Genomic DNA, 16,568 nt, shown 5'->3' with positions numbered 1-16,568 from the left:
TAAATTGTCGACCAGTGTATTAGTCTCCTAGGGCTTTGGAGACTAATAACATATTTATGTTCAGTAGATAGCACACTTAGATTTGTAACTCTGTTCTCACTCATTGATGACCAGAGAACACTTCTTGTTAATTTTAATTTTGAAAAGTTTCTTTTGTCTGAAGTAGTTAGGTAAAGTCTTAAACATATGGATATGTTGGCATAAATTTATACAAATCCTGCTTCACAATAAATTCCAGAAATTATAATATTGTCTGTGTCTTATTTCTTTGGGATCAATTCTTGCAGCTTTCAGGATTTCCACAATTGAAAATTCATCATAAATTGCTAGTGGTAAAATCTTGTGAAGATTTTCTTCTGCATAAGTCAAGAGAAGATGAACTGACACTGACATTATTTGATGCCGTGGTTTAGAAGAAATGTCCACTTTGTGAAAACATACAGCATCAAGCATTGTCCTTTATTATTTTTGTCCATGAAAGCCATCATCTCTTGTTTCTTCTGGCAGTACTCAAATTTTGATTCTTTTTTTCTGTCAGTTTCCTTACATTTTGTTGTTGCATAGTTAATAGCTTTCTCCACAATTTCTGTGAGTTGGTATTCATGGAACAATTTTAAACCTTGGTGTTTTACTGTGTGTTGTTCAAGGCTTATTCTGGTGGTTTGCAGATATTTTTGTGTCGGGCCTTATCTGATACATTAATTAAAAAAATAACTTGGAAAAGAAAAATCTTGTGCAAATAAAATTGTTTATTTTAAATTTACCGTTTTAAAAGTAGGGCTATAGTTTTGCTAGAAGGGTTAGAGTCCAAAATGCACCAGAAGTGAATTTGGAAGGTCATAAATTCTTATGAATTTACTGTGAAAAGTAACATATGTGGCCGAATTTGACTGTGTAATTGATAGTTCCTCAAATTAACTTTTCATGTAGAATAAAATATTTGTTAGTGAATTAATTTAAAAAGTGATAATTTGAAGCCTACATAGATATTATTATAACTCAGCAGTAAGCATAACAACTAGAATTTAGACCAAAAAAAGATTTTTATGTGAGGGTTATTGTATCACTAACACTGTTTAGCATTGTTGTGTAAGGTGATAAAAATCAGGTTGACTTTTGGTTAGTTTTATCACTGTGGTGATAAAACTTTTTTTTAAGATTTTATTTATTTGATAGAGAGCGAGTGCACATGAAGGGGGGGAGCGGCAGAGGGAGTAGCCAACACCCTGCTGATCAGGGAGCCAGACCTGGGGCTCAATCCTAGGGTCCTGGGGTCATGACCTGAGCCGAAGGCAGATGTTTAACTTACTGAGCCATCCAGGCACCGCTAGTCTTATTACTATTTTAAAATCCTTTATAGATAGTTCACCTCCTTCTGCTTGAAGAAGGGCAGATTGCTTCTACCTCCCCAGCAGATACCAAATGGTTCTGAGTGTCCAGCTGAGCCTCCAAGGAAGGTTCTCAGATGAATCTGAGTATTCTGGGTGAGCCAGGACTGGGAGTAACTCTGTTGAGAATCCAAGCTGAGCTCCTGAGGCCGTGTTGGTAGTGACTGTAGCTAGTCTGGCAAAGATGAAAAAAGTAGTCCCAAGCAGTATTCTGCAGCAGCTGAAGAAGAAAGACCCCAGTCTATGGAAAATTGTTATACATGAAACTTCATAGCTTCTGCTGGAAGAAGGGGGTTGGACTTGCCCACACTACTGCAGACTACCCGACTATCCCAGTGTGATGTGATATAATATGTGTGTGTATAGTCTTTGTCCAGGTCCTGTCACAGAGTGAAAAGTTCCTGAGTGATGGGAATGAGACTGTCTTTTGTTATCATAAAAGCCCCTTTCAATCGTACCTGAATTTATGCTAATGAGGTGACTCTTGGAGGAGGGGGGCTGGTTAACAGAGGCACTAACCATGTGATTAGAGTGATTAGAGTGATTGGAGGGTTGGTGCTTTCCCTTCCTCTGGGGAGGTTGGAGATTGGCGTAATCACCAGTGTCCAATGATTTAGTCAATTTGCCTGCATAAGATCCCTAAACAATGGGGTTTGGGGAGCTTCTGCTTGATGAGTGCATTGAAGTGCTGGGAGGTTTAGCATGCCCACAGAGGGCATGGAAGCTCTGAACCGCTTACTACATACCTTGCTCTATGCACCTCTTCCATTTGGCTGTTTCTGAGTTGTACCTTTTATATAAACCAGTAATAGGAAGTAAAAGTGCTTCCCTGCCATTGTAGCAAATTACCAAATTTGAGGAGGTGATCACGAGAACCCCCATTTTATAGGTGACAACCTGGGACTTGCAATTGGCACTTGAAGTGGGGGACTGAGCCCTTAACCTATGGGGTCTATGCTAACTCCAGGTAGTTAGTATCAGAATTGGCTTGTAGGACCCCCAGGCGGTGTCTTTAAAAAATTAGAGAATTCCCTGGTGTGGAAATCTTTGGTGTCAGAAGTGTCTTAAGTAGAGAATAATCTTTTTTCCTGTACTCTGAATGACTGCATCCTATTCTGTTGAAGTTCCCTTGAAGCAATGTCCTGGGAGCCAGTACAGGGAGTTCAGCAAGGGATGTGGTGGTGATGGTGGGAAGCAATTGTCAGTTAGACCCTAAGACAGCTTGTGGTTCTATCCCAAGAATCCTCAATGTCTGGAAGTATCATAGGACCTGGTTCTTGATATGTGTTTTACTTTCAGGTCAAGGTCTTAAAACCTCTTTGGATCCAACGTTCTGGGAAGGATTAGACAAAGATAGGGCCTATGTCTGGTATCAGATAGAATTGTGATCCTATTAGAATCAGAATGAGTTTTCCACAATTAGGGTCATTAGAATATTGAGGATAACTGTAAGTCAAACACATCCCAGATGGAAACAAGACATCTTGTAAGCAGTCAAATTTAGGAAAATAAGTTACTGATATATATGCATCTAAAGTTGAGGTGGTCCAGGGCTGTAGAGAGACGTGGAGTTTGGACAGAAATCAGCATAACCATCTGTGGTGATGTTTCTCTTTGGAAATGATGACTAGCTGTTTCCAGCTTGGCTTACTCTCTTCATGTGGTGTTCTTTCCCCTCCCTGCTTCATTTCCTTGTATTATTAGTGAGATGAACTGCCTGCTGCTGGGATTATAAGGTCCTTCAAGGTCAGGGAAGGACTATGACTCAAGCATCTCCTCTCCCACTCCTGCTCCTCTACCTCCAGCCTAGTGCTGTGCTTTTTTAAAAAATATTTTTTAAGTCTTTATAATATAAGTTTAAAAAAGAGAATTTAGATTTTTTTTTTTTTTTTTTTGGCTGTGTCCCTGGATGATTTCACCTTTACCTGGAACAATTATTTATCCCTCCCCTTGTCTTTCACTTGATAGGTATTTATTGAGGATTTACTATGTGGCTAGGTACATTGCTTGTGTTAAAAAACAAAATTCAGTCGAGTAAATTTGAAGATCCAATTGGCTTTACTCAATAATTCATGAATATAGCAAGACCCCATCTAGCAAAGAGAAAGGAGCTCTGAAGAGTTGTATAAAATGGAAGGCTTTTATAGGCAGAAGGAGGGTGAGACAAGGAAGTTAAAAAAATGGATTATTTCAGGCAAGGAGCCCAGTGTCAGGATATACAGACTGGGACAGAGAAGGATGGAAAGTATATCTAGGGAGGCAAACAGAAAATATCCAACACAAGCAGTGGAAAAAAAAAATCACACCCAGGGGTGCCTGGGTGGCTCAGTCGTTGGGTCTCAGAGGCCTTTAGCTCAGGGTGTGATCCCAGGTTCATGGGATCAAGCCGGGCATCGGGCTCTCTGCTCTGCTGGGAGCCTGCTTCTTCCTCTCCCACTCCCCCTGCTGTGTTCCCTTTCTCACTGGTTGTCTCTCTGTCAAATAAATAAATAAAATCTTAAAAAAAAAAAAAAAAGTCACACCCAGTTCCTGCATTCATAGCATTTATATTCTAGGAAAGCTATTTTTAAAAGGAGTTATGTACACCACTAGGGGTACACAGTGACTCTGCAAGAGATACACATGTACGGATAATTTTTAAAAAATATTTTATTTATTTATTTGAGAGAGAGATTGGGTGAGAATGAGCAAGGGGGAGTGGCAGAAGGAGAGGGAGAAGCAGACTTCCCGCCAAGCAGGGAGCCCAACACAGGGCTTGATCCCAGGACCCTGAGATCATGACCTGAGCTGAAGGCAGATGCTTAACTGACTGAGCCACCCAGCTGACCCTTGTATGGATAGTTTTAAGGTAATTTTTACCAGGTCCTAAACCTCCATATGTCCCTTCTAAAATTGATTTGCCTGGGTATATGTCTGAGGTAGAAATAGCATTTTGGTTCTTTTTTCCCACCTCACTTTTCATGTCGACTCTTCTCTCGTTTTTTAAAAAAATAAAGCCATTCCTTTTGCGCATCTTGAATCTTATTACGGTACACTGTTCCCTGAGTAAAAAGTCTGTCTATCTAATCTGTCTCAGGGTTAGAATATTCAAGATTTATTAAGATCATGCTGGGGGGGCCTGGGTGGCTTAGTCAGTTAAGTGTTGGACTCTTGATTTCAGCTCAGGTCATGATCTCAGGGTTGTGAGATGAAGCCCCACACTGGGCTCTGTGCTGAGTGTGGAGCCTTCTTGATTCTTTGCCCCTCTCTCCCTCTGCCCGTCCCCCTGCTTGTGTGTGTACTCATGCACTCGCACTCTCTCTCCCTCTCTCTCTCTCACACACACATACAATCATGCTGAGAAATAACCTACAAAATGTGTTCTGTGTTTTCATTAATTTCAGCAATGAAAAAAAACTCAATGAGTATCTTTATTCACTTAAGTCTCAGTTGTGAGGGTGTTCAGGACAGTCACCCCCCTCCCCCATGTGCCACTTTGGCATGTGGGTTATTTTCAGCTGAAGACACTTGAGACCCTGTGAGCTCAAGAGAAAGTTTTGTCCCTCCCTTAATCATGCAGAAAAATCTAAATTGGGGGTCTTTCCCAGAATAAGAATTATTAACAGAGATAAATTTTATCTGAGTTACCCATCTGTATGGTAGGGCAAACATCTCATTACCAAACATCTGCTCTTTTTATTTTACTTTTTATTTTATTTCTAGTATAGTTAACATACAGTGTTATATTAGGTTCAGGTGTGCAATATAGTGATTCAGTGATTCCATCTGCTGAAAAATCTGCTGATAGCCCTGTGGGGTTTCCGTTATATGTAACCATCTTTTGTCTCGCTGCTTTCAAAATTTTTTCTTTATCACTACATTTTGCCATTTTAATTACAATATGTCCTTTTTTTTTTTTTTAAGATTTTATTTTTATTTATTTGACAGGGAGAGACAGCAAGAGAGAACACAAGCAAGGGGAGTGTGAGAGGGAGAAGCAGGCTTCCTGCCAAGCAGGGAGACCGATGCAGGGCTCAATCCCAGGACCCTGGGATCATGACCAGAGCGGAAGGCAGACGCTTAACAGCTGAGCCACCCAGGCTCCCCTAATTACAATATGTCTTGGTATGGATGTGCTTTTGTTGATTTTGTTGGGGGTTCTCTGTGCCTCCTGGATATCTGTTTCCTTTCCCAGATTAGAGAAGTTTTTAGCTATTACCTCTTCAAATAAATTTTCTGCCCCCTTTTCTCTCTTCTCCTGGGACTCCTGTAATAGAAACATTACTACGTTTGATGGAGTCACGGAGTTCCCTAAGTCTATTCTCATTTTGCATAATTCTTTTTTCTCTCTTTTGTTCCATTACTCTGTCTTCTAGGTCATTAATTTGTTCCTCTGCTTCTTCCAGCCTGCTGTTCATTCCATCAAGCGTGTTTCTCATTTCTTTTATTGAGCCTTTTATCTCTGGTACATTATTGTGTATCTCTGTGTTAATGGTCTCACTGATGTCCTTCATTCTTGTTTCAAATCTGGTGAGTATCCTTATGATCATTGGATTAAATTCTCCATGAGGCATGTTACTTATATCTGTTTCACTCTCTGTGCCTGTTGGTGTGTGTTAGGAAAGTGAGCTACATCTCCTGTTCTTGAGGGTAATGGCTTTATGAAGAAGAAGTCCTGTAGTGCTCTGCAGTGTAGTGTACTGTGTTCTCCAGGATCTGGTCCTTCCAGGATCGTTCTCAGTGTGTGCCTGGCATGTGCTCTGCGGTTGTGTTCTGGTTGCTCTATCCTGCAGGCCAGTCATCTGCAGAGGCCCTCCGTCCCTGCTGGGGGCAGTGTTTGGTCCCTCGCCTGAATGTGATGAGTTTTAACTCGTTGTGTTCTGGTCTGCTTGTGAAATGAGACCTGTCACTGGTGCTGCCACAGGAACCAAGACCTCACAAAATTTCCATGTTGGGAGATGAGGTATTGGCAGGGGTTGGGCCCATCTTATGGGGGAGTCTCCTCCCTCCTGCTGGTACTCAAGCAAGCATCCTGGGAGGGACAGTTCCACTAGAATGCAAGGGGTCAGGGCCTGGTGTAAGCAAGTTAGGCGCTGTGCTGGTTTCTGATGGTGGCCCTGCGCTTATGCTGAGGGCTGGGGGAGGGAAAGGGCAGCTGCCAGTTCCTTTGTTCCTGGAGGGGCCTCTCTGTTAACACTTCCTCTCTGGGATGTGCTTAGAGATAAACAAATATTCTCCCCACTTTGTGCCGTAGGCGCTCTTTAGATTGCTGTGTCCAGGCTGAATGTCTGCGGGCTGTTTGCCTGCCTTCTCTCTAAGAGCAGTCCCACTGCTTCTGGGCTCTCCCAAGCCAAGCCCAGGGACCTTTACAACTTCAGGCTTTAGGGACGCCTGGGTGGCTCAGTTGGTTGGGTGTCTACCTTCAGCTGAGGTCATTGGTCCCAAGGTCCTGGAATCGAGTCCCGCATCAGGTTCCATGCTTGGTGGGGACCCTGCTTCTCCCTCTGCTGCCACTCTCCTTGCTTGTGTGCATGTGCGTTCTCTCTCTCTGACAAATAAATGAATAAAATTTAAAAAAATAAACAACTTAAGTCTTTAAGCCCCACTAGTTGCCAGAAGTCACAAAATTCAGCCCCTCTCACTTTCCTAGCCAGTTGCTATGGGAAATCATTTTCCCCGTGCACTCCCCTGTGTGTTAGTCTGTCTCTTGCTCTTCTCTGTGACTGTGGCTCTCTCCCCACTGCAGCAGCCACGATCTGTTTCTCTCCCAAACCATCTCTCCGCACTTCCTACCTTCTTCAGTGTTTCCTCTTCTCTTCCTTTGGTTGTGGAGTTTGTTCTGCCAATCTTCAGGTTGATTTCTGGGGCATTTAGGATGATTTGATAGAGTCTAGGGTCATCCTACTCTGCTGCCACCTTCCCAACTACCCATCTGCTCTTCTTATCACCCTGTGAAGTGCATTCCTTTCCTTTGAAATCCCAGATCCCTACCTCTTTCTCCTTAGTTCAGAAATGATATATATATATATACTCTCTCTCTCACTCTCTCTCTCTCTCTATATATATATACACACACACATGTATACACACATAGACCTCATTTTGCTTGAGTGTCTTTGGAATTTCCATGTCTGTGTGGATTCCCTGTATATACACTATTAAATTTGATTTTCTCCTGTTAATGTGTCTCATGTTATTTGATTCTTAGTCTAGCTAGAAGAATCTGAGGGGACAGGAATTCTTGCTCCCTGACAGTTGCATATTTCATATAATTTCAGGAATTAGGAGATGAAAATTGTTTATTTTTTATAGTTTAATGTTGCATCTAAAAGGAAAAGCAATATATATTGAAGGTAAGTTAATCAGGAACATTTATTCAGATTCATAGAAGAAATATTTTAATTGGCTTTTTCTTTTTTTTTTAAAAGTTTTATTTGAGAGAGAGAGAACACGTGCATCCATGGGTTGAGGGGAAGGGGCAGAGGAAGAGAAAGAAAGGAACTTGAGCAGACTCCATGCTGATGTGGGGCTTACTCTCACAACCCTGAGATCAGGACTTGAGCCAAAACCAAGAGTCAGACATTCAACCGACTCTGCCACCCAGGTGCCCCTTAATTCACTTTAAAAAAACCAAACAGCTTTATTGAGGTAAAAGTTGAATACCATAACGTTCTTTCATTGGCTTTTGATTAAAGTTTGGGTACTGTGAATGCATATCATTTTTGTTCTGGCTAACCTCTTTTAATTGCTGTCATTTTTCAACTAATTCTCTGGTCATTTATTCATTCCTACCATCTACTTAAGAGATTTAGATTTACTTGAATGTGTTAATTCTGTAAAAATGCCCTAAACAACAATAATTAATATACCTTCTTACACCCTGCTCTTCCAAGTGGCCCTATACCTTCTTTGTCGTCTTCATCATCATCATCTTCTTCTTTTCCTTTTCTTTTTTTTTTTGCTGTTAATCTCCACTGAACTCAGTCTCACTTTAGCATTGGGTATTATTTGTCTAAGGATACATGAACTAATTAAAAAAACCCTGCCCATCCATTTCTTTGGGTGATGTATTTTCGGTAACAATTTACTCTTTATGTTTAAGACTTATTTATCACAGATTTATGAAATATTTTGTTGTGTACTAACAAAAATGGAAATGATAACTTAATCCATAAGAAATCAATTGATATTTAAATTTCAATTTTATATACATATTTTTGTGGCAGAGAAGTGAAGGGAAAGACAAATTCTTCTCTATCCTTTCAAAGACTTCCAGATGGACTAAGAATTAAATTTACATGCAATAGTGGCACCTGGGTGGCTCAGTCAGGTAAGCGTCTTGTCTTCGGCTCAGGTCATGATCCCAGAGTCCTGGGATCGAGTCCTGTGATTGAGTCCTGGGGTCAAGTCCCACATCAGGCTCCCTGCTCGGCGGGAAGTCTGCTTCTCCCTCTTCCTGTGCCCCTCCCCCTGCTCCTTCTCTTGCTCTCTCTCTCAAATAAATATATAAATAAAATCTATTAAAAAATTTGGCATGTGATAGATCAACAGGACAAAAATAATCCAAAATTTTATTACATGTGCATGGAGGCCCAATAATGCAGTTGAAACCTAAAGAAATGACCAAGGCAGGGAGTTTGTATAATTTTTAAGACAAAGAGACAATAAATCTGTGAGAAATTGATAGGACAAAGATAACTTTAGGAACTTCAATTAAAGGAATTCTAGGGACGCCTGGGTGGCGTAGTCGTTAAGCATCTGCCTTCGGCTCAGGGCGTGATCCCAGCGTTCTGGGATCGAGCCCCACATCAGGCTCCTCCACTAGGAGCCTGCTTCTTCCTTTCCCACTCCCCCTGCTTGTATTCCCTTTCTCGCTGGCTGTCTCTGTCAAATAAATAAAATCTTAAAAAAAAAAAAAAAGGAATTCTAAACAGACTTTGGGCTGAGATAGTAAATTAGTAAAAAGTAACAAGGGTTGTTTATATAGCCTTCTCAGCTCCAAATTTCCCATCTCTAGTGATAAGGATGTCTCTTTACCTCCTGGTACAGGGAGGCACCCTTCATATGGGAGATGTATTTTCTGCTTTCAACAGAACAGAGGAGAGTGAGTGTTTTTCTTGCACAGGCTCTCAAGTAACTTTTTAAAATAATCAATATGCCAAAATGGGGCGTCTTGGGGCAGCCTGCCCTTGGCCCTACAGAAGCCATGTATGCAACACATATAACTGACAAAGGGCTTCTGTGTAGAATATGTAAAACAAGCAAAAAAACTCTTATAAAATCCTCACAAAATAAAAATGGACAAAAGACTTGAGCAGGCACTTTATAAAAGTGATTATCCAAATAGTCAATAAAGCATAAGAAGATGCACAACCTCATAGTAATCAGGGAAACGAATATCAAAATTAGATTGAGATAGTGTTACATCCCCAGAATGTCTAAAACTAAAAAGACTGATAATACTTCATTTCCCTGTGCACTCCCCTGTAAGTGTTGTAAATATGAAAAGCAACTGGAACTCTCGTACATGACTAGTAGGGATATAAATTGGCACCGCAACTTAAAAAATTGGTTGGTGTTCTCTACCAAAGTTGAAGCTATATATAGGATATAGATAGGTAGTCTTCTACTATGACCTAGTAGTTCTACTCCTAGTAGATATCTAATGTAAATGTGTATAGATAGATAACAAAAGACATATATAAGAGTGCTTATAGCAGTACTATTAAAAATATACCCGAGGTGGAAACAACCCAAATGTCCATCAATAGTATAATGAGTAAATAAATTGCATCATTGTCATATAATGGGATATTATACAATGATGAAAATGAACTATAGCCCCACTTAGCAACATAGATAAATCTCACAATGTTGAGTGAAGGAAGTTAGACACACAACATATACACTGTATCATTCCAATTGCCTATTCAAAACCAGGATTAATCTATGGTTGAACCTCAGGAGTAGAGAAGGTATAGTGATGAGAAGAGGGCATGATTGAGGGTGATCGGGTGGGTGGGGATGGATTCTGGGATGTTGATAATGTTCCACAACTTGACCTGAGTGTTTTGTGATAATTCATTGAGCTGTACACATGTAACCTGTGTGGTTTTTTTAGTGTAATTTATATTCTAGTTAAAAAAAGAAAGAGGCAGAAAAGCTATATTCTTTTATAGGCTTCTGACTCACTAAGGGTTATTTCTCCCTGATAGGTGTTGTATTGATGAACAAAGACCCCCCAAACATGTTCATACCCTAATCCCCAGAACCTGCAAACATGTTAACTTACATGACAGAAATAATTTTGCAGGTATGATTAAAGATTTTGAGGTGGAGAGAGTAGCTTGGATTATCCAGGTGCGCCCAGTGTAATCACAGGGTCCTTACAAGAGGGAGGCAGGAGGGTCAAAGGTGGAATGATGCACCGTGAGGAAAACTTGCCTGGCCATTGCTGGCTTTGATGATGGAAGTGGGTAATAAGCCTAGGAATGTGGGCAGCCTCAGAGAAGCTGGAAAATGCAAGAAAGTAGACTTTCCCCTGGAATGTTCAAAAGGAATGTGGCCCTGCCACTAACTCATCCCCAGTAAATTAGCCCCTTAAGACTCATTTTTGTACCTTATGCCTCCAGAACTGTAAGAGAATTGATCTGTTGTTTTAAGCCACCAAGTCTGTGGTAGTTTGTCAGAGCAGCAATAGGAAAGTTATAGCAGGTTATACATTGTCAGAGTACGTTGCACATAGTAGGTGCTCTGTGAATGTGTATTGAATGAATGGTCAAGCTTCCGAAATGTCTGATTCTTAATTACAATAAAGGATTTTAACAATAGATATGGATGTTTCTGTGAGAATTCAAGACCAGTATGATGATGTGATGTGACTAGGCAGTTTTCTTCCAGTCTGTCTCCTCCTAATTTTCAAACCTCCTTAAACTTTCCAGTCTAAAGGTCTGGAGGTGAAGTTAAAAGAGCACAGGCTTTGTAGTAATCAGACACAACAAAATTGGGGTTAAGGATGTGGATGAAGGTGGCGTGATTAGGGTTTTTCTTTAGTCCATCAGAGGCATTCATTTGTCAGGAGGGAGATTAGAATTTTGAAATATAGAAAGAAATAAGCCTGAAGTAATATTAGTCTTTGATGTCCAGAATGGATTTTGCCATGTATTAACTTTAGGACTCAGTCACAGAAATGTAGTATGCAGTCACATGGTCAGGTAGAGGGAGGCCCTGGGGTTTAACTTTATAAAGATGTCGTGAAGGTTTTTTCTTTCTTTCTTTCTTTTCTTTCTTTCTTTCTTTCTTTCTTTCTTTCTTTCTTTCTTTCTTTCTTTCTTTCTTTCTTTCTCTTTCTTTCTTTCTTTCTTTCTTTCTTTCTTTCTTTCTTTCTTTCTTTCTTTTAATTTTATTTATTTGACAGAGACAGCGAGAGAGGGAATATAAGCGGGGGGAGCTGGAGAGGGAGAAGCAGGCTTCCCATTGAGCAGGAAGCCCACACAGACTTGGGGCTCAATCCCAGGACGCCGGGATCATGACCCAAGCTGAAGGCAGATGCCCGATGACTGAGCCACCTAGGCGCCTCTAGATGCCCTGAGTTTTTATGTGCTGTGGATGCTTAATTGAATCCCACTGGGCTGTCATATGCCTACCATAACAGAGTGAGTTGATTCAACCCTGAGCTGGATTGCTGGGCCAACTTTTGAGGTGGAAGATGTGACAGTAAACTTCATGTTCTGCAGCCAGAAGAATCCTTGGTACAGCATCAGCAGCTCAGGAGCATTGTCCTTGCCAAAAGTCTAGACTCTGTGTTAACTAGCCAATTCAGCAGCAGCATCCTGCAAAATGCTCAGCAGTTAGGTGCATAAAGGACAGTGTTCCAGATACCAGCAGGTGGCAGCCACCACAAGAACGCTTGAGTCTCTTCTCCATGCCAGGAGATTACAGAAGTGTACATTCTTAGCACTGTATTTTTTGGGGGAGAGATGCAGGGAAAGGAGAGGCTCTCTAAGTAATCAAGCATTATTTTATCCAATAAAGATCCAACACTTCCTAAGAGTATATTTAAAATGTCAGATTGGATTAAATTTAAACTAGATTGAAACTGATTAATTATTTACTCCTGCTAACCAGTGGATAGGGATTTGGTAGGGATATTAGATTCCAGAATAAAATAAGGAGAGTAAAGTATTTCTCTACATCAATTGAGTTGTAGTATATGACTTAGGATTCATCCCAAATTGCCCTTCTGCAAGGCCATTCAGATTTCTTTTCAGAAAAGGAAAGAACACCTTATCTTTCTCTCTCCTTTTCCCTTCTTTTTCTCATCCCTTTTTCCTGGTTTGTCTTTGAGTTTGGGGAGTTGGGAGGGAACTTAAACTTATATCTGTAGCCCACTTGCTCCTATATGATTCTTCCTTCCTTCTCTTTAGAAGAATGCTGTCCAGGAAGGAAAGTTTAAAAAAAATATCTCCATTCAACAAAACTTTATTGAAGATTGAATAAGTATGAGGCTCTGATAAATACAGGGTATGCACAGAAGAAAAAGTTGGCTCTAGCCTGCACACAGGGAGCAGGGGAAACAGGGAATGAATTTATTTATTTATTTATTTATTTATTTATTTATTTATTTATTTATTTATTTATTTTATTTGTCAGAGGGAGAGAGACAGAGCACAAGCAGGGGGAGCAGCAGGCAGAGGCAGAGGGAGAAGCAGGCTCCCTGCTGAGCAAAGAGCCTGATGCAGGACTTGATCCCAGGACCCTAGGATCATGACCTGAGCCGAAGGCAGACGCTTAACCAACTGAGCCACCCAGGTGTCCCAGGAAATAGACATTTAAACAAATGGTTGTTATAAACAAGCACTTGAAGAAAAACAAGTTGAGACTATTTTTATTGTCTTAAATTTTAATTCCAATATAGTTAACATACAATGTTATATTGGTTTCAGGTGTACAACATAGTGATTTCGCAATTCTATACATTACTTAGTGCTTATCATGATTAATGTACTCTTTAATCCCCATCACCTGTTTCACCCATCCCCCACCTCCCACCCAACTTCCCTCTGGTAACCAATAATTTGTTCTCTATAGTTGAGTCTCTTCCTTGGTTTTTTCCACTTTGCCCATTTGTTTCGTTTCTTAAATGCTACATATGAGTGAAATCATATATTTGTCTTTCTGACTGGCTTATTTCTCTTAGCATTATTCTCTGTAGCTCCATCCATGTTGTTGCAAATGACAAAATTTCATTCTTTTTTATGGCTGAGTAATACTCCATTATATATATGTGTATATATACCCCCCATTTTCTTTATCCATTCATCTCTTGATGGACAGTTGGACTGCTTCCATGATGCAGCTGTTGTAAATAAAGCTGCTATAAACATCGGGATGCTTGTATCCCTTCGAATTAGTGTTTTTGCATTTTTTGGGTAAATGCTTAGTAGTGTGATAGCTTGATTGTAGGGTAGTTCTATTTTTAACTTTCTGAGGAACCTCCATACTGTTTTCCAAAGTGGCCGCAACAGTTTGCATTCCCACCAACAATGCACAAGGGTTCCTTTTTCTCCACATCCTCACCAATGCTTGTTTCTTGTGTTGCTGATTTTAGCCATTCTGACAGGTGTGAAGTGGTATCTTATTGTAGTTTTGATTTGCATTTCCCTGATGATGAGTGATGTTGAGCATCTTTTCATGCGTCTGTTGGCCATCTGTACATCTTCTTTCAAGAAATGTCTGTTTGTGTCTTCTGCCCATTTTTAATTAGATTATTTATTTTGGGGGTATTGAGTTTTATAAGTTCTTTATATATTTTGGAACTAACCCTGTATTGGACATGTCACTTGCAAATATCTTCTCCCACTTAGTAGATTGTTTTTTGGTTTTGTTCATTATTTCCTTTGCTGTGCGGAAGGTCTTTATTTTGATGTAGTTTATTTCTGTGTATTGTGGGAAAAAAAGTGGTCCCATTTCATTCTTTTGCATGTTGCTTTCCAATTTTCCCAATACCATGTGTGACTGTTGTGACTATCTTTTACACATTGTATATTCATTCCACTTTTGTTGAAGATTAATTGACCATACAATTGTGTGTTTATTTCTGGGTTTTCTGTTCTGTCCCATTGATCTATGTGTCTGTTTCTGTGCCAGGACCATACTGTCTTGATGACTACAGCTTTGTAATGTAGCTTAAAGTCCAGAATTATAATGCCCCCAACTTTGTTTTTCTTTTTCAAGGTTGCTTTGGCTATTCAGAGTCACTTGTGGTTCCATACAAATTTTAGGATTGTTTGTTCTAGTTCTGTGAAAAATGCTGTTGGTATTTTGATAGGAATTGCATTAAATATGTAGATTGTTTTGGGTAGTATAGACATTTTAACAATAATTATTTTTCCAGCCTATGAGCATAGAATGTTTTTCCATTTCTTTGTGTCATCTTGAATTTCTTTCATCAGTGTTTTATAGTTTTCAGAGTTTAGGGTCTTTCACCTCTTTGGTTCAGCTTATTCCTAAATATTTTATTGTTTTTGGTGCAATTATAAATGGGATTGCTTTCTTTCTTTCTTTCTTTCTTTCTTTCTTTCTTTCTTTCTTTCTTTCTTTCTTTCTTTTTTTAAAGATTTTATTTATTTATTTGACAGAGAGACAGCCAGCGAGAGAGGGATCACAAGCAGGGGGAGTGGGAGAGGAAGAAGCAGGGTCCCAGCGGAGGAGCCTGATGTGGGGCTTGATCCCAGGACCGTGGGATCATGCCCTGGGCCGAAGGCAGATACTTAATGACTGAGCCACGCAGGCGCCCTGGGATTGCTTTCTTAATTTCACTTTCTATTGCTTCATTATTAGTGTATAGCAATACAACAGATTTCTGTACATTGATTTTGTATCCCATGACTTTACTGAATTCTTTTATCAGTTCTAATAGTTTTTGGTGGAGTCTTCAGGGTTTTCTATATATGGTATTGAGAGACTGAGACTTTTATACTGACTTTCTAGGCCCATGTCCTTGAAACCATCGCAGATGTGCAATTACTTATATTCTCTTCATTTTTGTCAACATTTCCACCTTGCATTTTTTTTTTTTAAAGATTTTATTTATTTATTCGACAGAGATAGAGACAGCCAGCGAGAGAGGGAACACAAGCAGGGGGAGTGGGAGAGGAAGAAGCAGGCTCATAGCGGAGGAGCCTGATGTGGGGCTTGATCCCATAACGCCGGGACCACGCCCTGAGCTGAAGGCAGACGCTTAACCGCTGTGCCACCCAGGCGCCCCCCACCTTGCATTTCTATCCCATTTATCACATTTATTTTGTCCTGTGTTCATTTTTCTCTACCAGTCTGTGTACATCCTTGGAATAGGATCTATGTGTAATTTACTTTGTAAAGCTCTGGGTCCTGGCAAAATTCTAGATACACGGAAATGTTGAGTGTGAAACTGTCAATCTCAGGCTGTGCAAAAATGTTTATGTTCAAGGGTATTAATTACAATGGTATTTATAATTGTGAATATTTAGGAACCTGGTTGCCTTCCAGTAGAGATGTGATTAATTACATACAAAGGGATATTACACAGGCATTAAAATATGCCATATTGTTGATCTTGAAAGGTGTCTATTGTAGATTTTGAGTGGAAAAGGAGATTATAGGAGAGCATGTGTACTATACATTACCATGCATGACAAATTGTATGTATTTAAATATGTGTCCATATGCTTTAAAGGATGGTCATTTAAATGTTCACAGAAGTTAATCTGAGTGGTGGGATTTTGTGTTTTAAATTTCCCTTTTAAATATTTTTCCATATTTTTGTAATTTTTTTCAATGAATAAATGTTATTTTTTAAAAAATCAACAAAGCTAACATGATGATGATGATGATAAAATAACAAAAAAAGTCATCAAAATCTCATTCTCTTTCTCTCTTCTATTCTTTTATTCAAAACCCTTCAGGGTCTTATTGCATAGTACCAAAGAATCCAGATATTCCAGGCACATTTGGCAATGTCTGAACAAATATTTGGTTGTCATGACCGTAGGGAGTGCTACTAGCATCTAATGCGTAAAGGCCAGGGATGCTGCTAAACATCCTATAATGCGTAGGACAGACCCCCCCCACCCGCCAATAAAGAATTAACTGGCCCTGAATGTCAACAGCGCAGTTGAGAAATCGGTCAGAATTAGCCTAATAAAGCTCCTTACCACCACC

The sequence above is a fragment of the Ursus americanus genome, chromosome 16, assembly GCF_024610735.1.
Source record: "Ursus americanus isolate L20-20 chromosome 16, mUrsAme1.1.p, whole genome shotgun sequence".
NCBI lineage: Eukaryota > Metazoa > Chordata > Mammalia > Carnivora > Ursidae > Ursus > Ursus americanus.
The sequence above is the reverse complement of the archived record's forward strand: the minus strand, read 5'-3'. Positions refer to the sequence as shown.